This window comes from Haemorhous mexicanus, chromosome 4 (assembly GCF_027477595.1).
Source record: "Haemorhous mexicanus isolate bHaeMex1 chromosome 4, bHaeMex1.pri, whole genome shotgun sequence".
NCBI classification, from domain to species: Eukaryota; Metazoa; Chordata; class Aves; order Passeriformes; family Fringillidae; genus Haemorhous; species Haemorhous mexicanus.
This window is the reverse complement of record NC_082344.1, coordinates 68068902-68074901: the sequence shown is the minus strand read 5'-3', so window position 1 is coordinate 68074901 and position 6000 is coordinate 68068902.

The following is a 6000-nucleotide window of genomic DNA, read 5'->3' as shown; positions in this document are numbered from 1 at the left end:
AAAACAAAAAAACCCCAACAACACCACCACCACCACTACTGCATCCAACAACAACCGAAAAAACCAAACCAAACCAAAATTGTGAATTTCCCGTGCTGGGAATACTAGCTGCTTTCATAGCCACCACTGGTGGTGTTTCCATACCAGAGATATTTATCTAATTGCACAGTGGTGTGATGGTCACTGGGTCCCTCCTCACTACTGCTCTCAGTGCCTTTTAACTTTGGGGAAAGGCAATTTGGTTATTGCCCTTCAATCAGGGTTCAGTGCCTCTCCTTCTTGTTGTTCATTTTAGTTTCAGTTGCTTTTCTAGCCTCAGGTGGAGTTCTGAGAAGGAAAAGATTTTGAAGACTGCTGAACATGTTGGTTTTGCTACCAGCTCCTTTTCCTCCATTTCTTCAGGAGAGATGATAAACCTGGACATGCAAAAGAGTGCATGAAGAATTTAGAGTGTGGGATAACTGCTCATCATATTGAGTGGGTATAGAGAGACTTCTGGGGCTTCACTGGTTTGAAATTATAGTGAGAATTAAAAAGTCATGCTGCATATCTCCTCGACTGCAGATCCACAGAGGCAGTAGGTTTAAAGCATCAAGGTAAATACTGATTAATTCCTCTTTCTCTGCTCCTAAAGCAAACCAAGAATAATCAATTTTCTGAATAGTTGAGAGAGCTGGATGTTGTCTCTCAGTTTCTTAAACTCAAATGTGTAAGGTGAGAAAGAAGGTATGTTTGATTTTGTAATAATAAATTAAGATTCCTAAAGCCTAATGTTTAAGTGTTACATCAAATACTCCAGTGAGATTAAGGGATACAACACCCTTAGCTTTATTACTTTATTTTTTTCTACTGGTAAGTGATTTTGCATTTGATATTGAGGAAAAACCCTTGTTGACATTAGACTCAACTCAGTGTGGGCCCAAATGAAGGTATTTGCCCTGAAAATAGCTGTACTTTTTAAAACTTTCAAGCTTTAAACTAATTTTAGAGTCATGATAAAATCGTGGTGGTGTAATGCTACTAGAGAGCTGGGAAACACAGCAGGCAGAACACACCCCAGTGATGTGAAAATACTTCAATATTTGTGTATTTTTAAAGAGTTTATTTCTTCTTCTTCTTTTTTTTTAATAGTATTTTGCTAATAGCTGCCCTTGAGCAGATATTTCATTGCACAGATAAATGATAAATGGCCATAATTTTTTCCTATCTTCTGGAAAATTAATAACTTTGTTCTAATCAAAACTAAAATTACAGCAGTCAAACTCAAGAGAGGGCTTTTTGACCTGGGATATGCTTTGCACTGCTTTTGTGTCTTGGAAAATAAAATCCTAGCATCTGACAGATAAAAACTTGAAATTCGAATGCAGTGATTACAGTCTTTAATAATCTCTGATCAATATATTAGATGAAACAAGGCTGCTTATCTTAAATTGTGCAAGGGCACTCAAGTGACTGGGAGTGAGCAATGCAGAATTCTTCATCTGGAAAGAGAGGCAGCTGAGGTGAGATGCAAGAACAGCTGAAAAACCTTGGGTGCCACGGGGAGGGGGGTTGGCTTTCACACTCCTTTCTAATGGAAGGATTAGGGGCCATCAGATGAAACTAAGAGAAGCCAGGTGTAAATCAAAGAGCTGTTTCTCCACCCTGAGCTGCTGTGCTCAGAAAAACAAGCAAATGCAAGTTCATAAATTCTGAGTGCAACAAAATGGATTTTATTGTATCAGGGATTCAAAGGGAATTTGACAGCATGGGAGTCAAGTTGTGTGCAGGAAAATGAAGGATGTGGAAGAATGGAGTTTTCTTTAACTTAGAGAAAAGCCTTGGCATAATGCCTGGAAATCCTGTAAACAAAGGGACATGGGAAAAGCTGTTTCTCCCCATGCTACACTGTCATGCCAGTCAATAGCAGATTGTTTGACAGAATGACTTCTTAGCTAGAACTAATAGAAATTAATTCCTTAGACCTAGAAGTCATTAATAATATTAGCTTTCCTTTCAATACCTGGCAGAATATAAAAGCTAAACCAGCTGGAATCAGGAGTTATTAAAAAGGAATGTGGGCAGCCTGTCTCTGGCTGATGGTTTCCAATATTTTACTGGGGATGTGGTCTAGTTTTTATTACTGTGTGACTTCAGCATCATAATATGATTTGAAGTTGCCTCCTCGTACTGTGATTTACACTACTAATCAAATCTACTTACAGTTAAAAATCAGCCTAATTGAAGCCCTGCTTGATAACTTGTTCCTTTATCTTGCCAGCTTGTTCCTGAAGATAATGGAATTCTAGCTGGCTTTATTTCTCTTCTAGTTTTCCTGGTTTTTCCATGTGGAAACTCCACTTGTGCAGAGTTACACTTTTCTCTTCCTAATCCCACGATGTTAAATAAGAAGGGTCTTTCCACCCTTTTAGTTGGAAGAGGGAGGTCTACTGACCTGTGCCAGTATTCAAACCTGAAACCGTAACAACCAGCAATAAAAAAAACCTCCAATCCCAACTCTCAGAAAATCCTGCAGCATTCCAAATCTTATTTAATGAAGCAGTTGTCTTATATTTCACTTGTTGTCATGGTATCTGATTTTCAATTGTAGTTGTTTCAGCCTCATTGGTTCCACAAGTCACAGTTTTGTTGTGGTTTAATTTTAAAGGCTTTGTGAAGAATAGAAAATATAAATCTAGGCAAACTTGCAACGAGACTTCCCCCACAGGATTGCTGTAGTTTTGTGCCTTGTCAACAAGTTTGTGATATAGCACACATGCAAAATAAATCACTGCACAGTTTAGCTCTGGGGAGCTGTGTGACAAAGCAGGGTTATGGAGACACATAAACAGGCTTTGCAAAGAGACTTTGCAAGAGCTTTACTGCTCTTGGGAAGGAGCCAATACCTGGCTCTATTGTCCTATCTCATGCCCCTGGAAGTCTTCTGGGACTATTTAATATCCTTCAAAGATGCTGTGACCTTCTGGCACTACTTCTCTGCCTGCAAGTTTTGGTTTCCTTGTGTCTTTGCTGTAGCCTGAACTGCATTATTCCTGCTTCTGTTCTCATGCTGCAATTTAATGTTCTTAACAGAAAACTTCTAGAAGACGTGGCTCAGCTGGCAGCCTCCTTGTCTCATTGTAGCAGAGATAACCAGGACTTATGAGCATATTTTTATTGTTTGGAAGTGGTTTGATTTTCAGCACAGAACTGAAATCCTTGCCAGTAGCTGTCTCTCAGCAGTGGCGCTGCTGCTCACCCAGCCCTCTCCAGCACAGATTCAACAGCAAATACTGCAAATGCTGTCATTTGAAATGGTCTCTCCCAAGGTACCAGGTAGCTGGGAGACTGGGAGAGTGTGTGTGGTAGTGTGATGCAAACACCTGGAGGCATCTTTTCACAATTTCTCAGAGATTTTGAGAAGTTTTCACAGGCTCAGTAGACAAAGGCTCAGTTAGACAGCAGCAGGTCCTTTTCCAGGGTGTGAGAAGCCAAAACTGGTCTGAGGCAGCTCCCAGCCACAGCTCGGTGACTGCTGTTTAGAGATGACCCTCTTCCTGCATGAACAGGCAGATTTCCAAGCTTTGAGGGGTTGTAGCAAAGCTGTGTGACAACAGAGCTGCTCTGGGGGCAGTGTGGGTGTTTACCCTGCAGCAAAAGAAGTGGCACATCCAGGTGCTTCTCTCTGTGCTCTTGGAATAGCATCCCAAGTTTAGCATTGTGGAGTGATGGAGAACTGTGAGATTTGTGACCCCTAATTCAATGCCAGTTAAAATACAGGAAAAGATTTCATTGATCTTACCAAAATACCTCCTTTCTGTAGACCAACTCTCACTTTTAGCCAGGTTACTCTCGATTTTTTCAGGAAAAAAAAAATTGTTGAGAAGTGCTGGATGATCATATCTGCAAATCTTGCCTGCATTACTCAAAATATTAGCAAATCCAAGATGTTGCACATGAACCAACTTTCTGAACTGTTTGTAAGAAAGATAAGAAAATTGTTTTTATTTTTGGTCCCAATTGATAAATATATTGTACAGTCTAAAATGCTGCTGTGCAGAATTTTATTTTTATCGTTGTTTTATTTGTGGTTTTGTCTTTAAATATCTCTATGATCAATTTCTAATATGAAAACACACATTGGTATTCTTCCTCCTCCCTTATCTTCCCAAAGTATTAAGAAATCCTGTACTGCACAATAATGTTTATAGAATCTTAAGTGTGTCAAACTCATTAAAATGGTAATTGTGAATGTAGTAAGTAAATAATTTATACCACTAGAGCTGATAATGTTTAATGGATATTTAATTTCAATGTAGGCAAAAGATGTGAAAAAGATTTTTTCAGTTATTCTGGGACCTGCTGCCATTTAGACATTGCAGTTTAAATGGAAGTATGAGACAACATAAAACTCACATGCATTTTATTAGATTCTGCAAAGATATCTTCTTAGCCCTAGCCTACATAAAGAAATTCCTTTAAAAGAGGATCATTAAGAATTCTTGCCAAATATTTATATACCTTAAAAATAGCTTATCCTCTGGAATTTAATAATAGCAGGGTATGTTTTTAGCCTTTAATTATTTCCTTTTGCTCTATTCTAGCAACACAAAGGGATTGCAAGCCTGAATAGCCAAATGTTTTCCAGGTACAGTGTAATCCTGCTCTGGCTTCATGTCTGCACAGTCTTGGTGGTGTCTGGTTTTGTGTGGTGATCTGAGGGGACCAGTGCATCAGAACTGCTCTGCCCTTGATGCTAGCACTGCTAAAATTTACAGATGCTCTATCTGCCAGAGAGAGATAGATTAGATAGATAGATAGATAGATAGATAGATAGATAGATAGATAGATGGATAGATAGATAGATGGATGGATGGATGGATAGATAGATGGATGGATGGATGGATAGATGGATGGATGGATGGATAGATAGATAGATAGATAGATAGATAGATAGATAGATAGATAGATAGATGGATAGATAGATGGATGGATAGATAGATAGATGGATGGATAGATAGATGGATGGATGGATAGATAGATAGATAGATAGATAGATAGATAGATAGATAGATAGATAGATGGATGGATAGATGGATGGATGGATGGATAGATAGATAGATAGATAGATAGATAGATAGATAGATAGATAGATGGATAGATAGATAGATGGATGGATAGATAGATGGGTAGATAAATGGATGGATAGATAGGTGGGTGGAAGGAAAGGAAAGGAAAGGAAAGGAAAGGAAAGGAAAGGAAAGGAAAGGAAAGGAAAGGAAAGGAAAGGAAAGGAAAGGAAAGGAAAGGAAAGGAAAGGAAAGGAAAGGAAAGGAAAGGAAAGGAAAGGAAAGGAAAGGAAAGGAAAGGAAAGGAAAGGAAAGGAAAGGAAAGGAAAGGAAAGGAAAGGAAAGGAAAGGAAAGGAAAGGAAAGGAAAGGAAAGGAAAGGAAAGGAAAGTTACAGGGGTTCACTGCCTGTGTAAACTAAGCTGTATCAGTGACACAAGAGTGCTTTGGTCCTTCAGTGTTTCCCTTCTCCTCCACATCCCTCTCTGTCCTTGGAACAATCTGTGCTGGAGCAAGAGGAATACAGAAGTTTAAGTACCAGTAGCGGAAAATAGTGACTGATGGGAGTGGGATGAAACCTCTCTTCCAGGTCTATGCCAACACTGTATGGCTGTTTGTGATAATCTCATCACACTTTCCAGTGGCAAATGTGAATCCCACCCCTGCAGGTCCCCAGAGCTGCAAAGCCACTGGAGCATTTCCATGGGTGCCCAGAGCCTGCAGCAAGTGTCAGGGTGGGTGCTGTAAGGCATTCACCCACCCCCCTGGAGAAGGTCCTGGAGTCCAGGTTTGGGAAGTGTATTCTTAAATACCTTGTGTCTGCCTTGCCAGGGAGCACCAATCTGTTCCTCATTTGCATTCTTTGCTTGTAAAGATTTCCTCACAAAATAGTCTAGAAATCAGTTGTTGTGCAGATTCACACCTCAGTTCCAGAGCAGGCTGATAAACAAAAA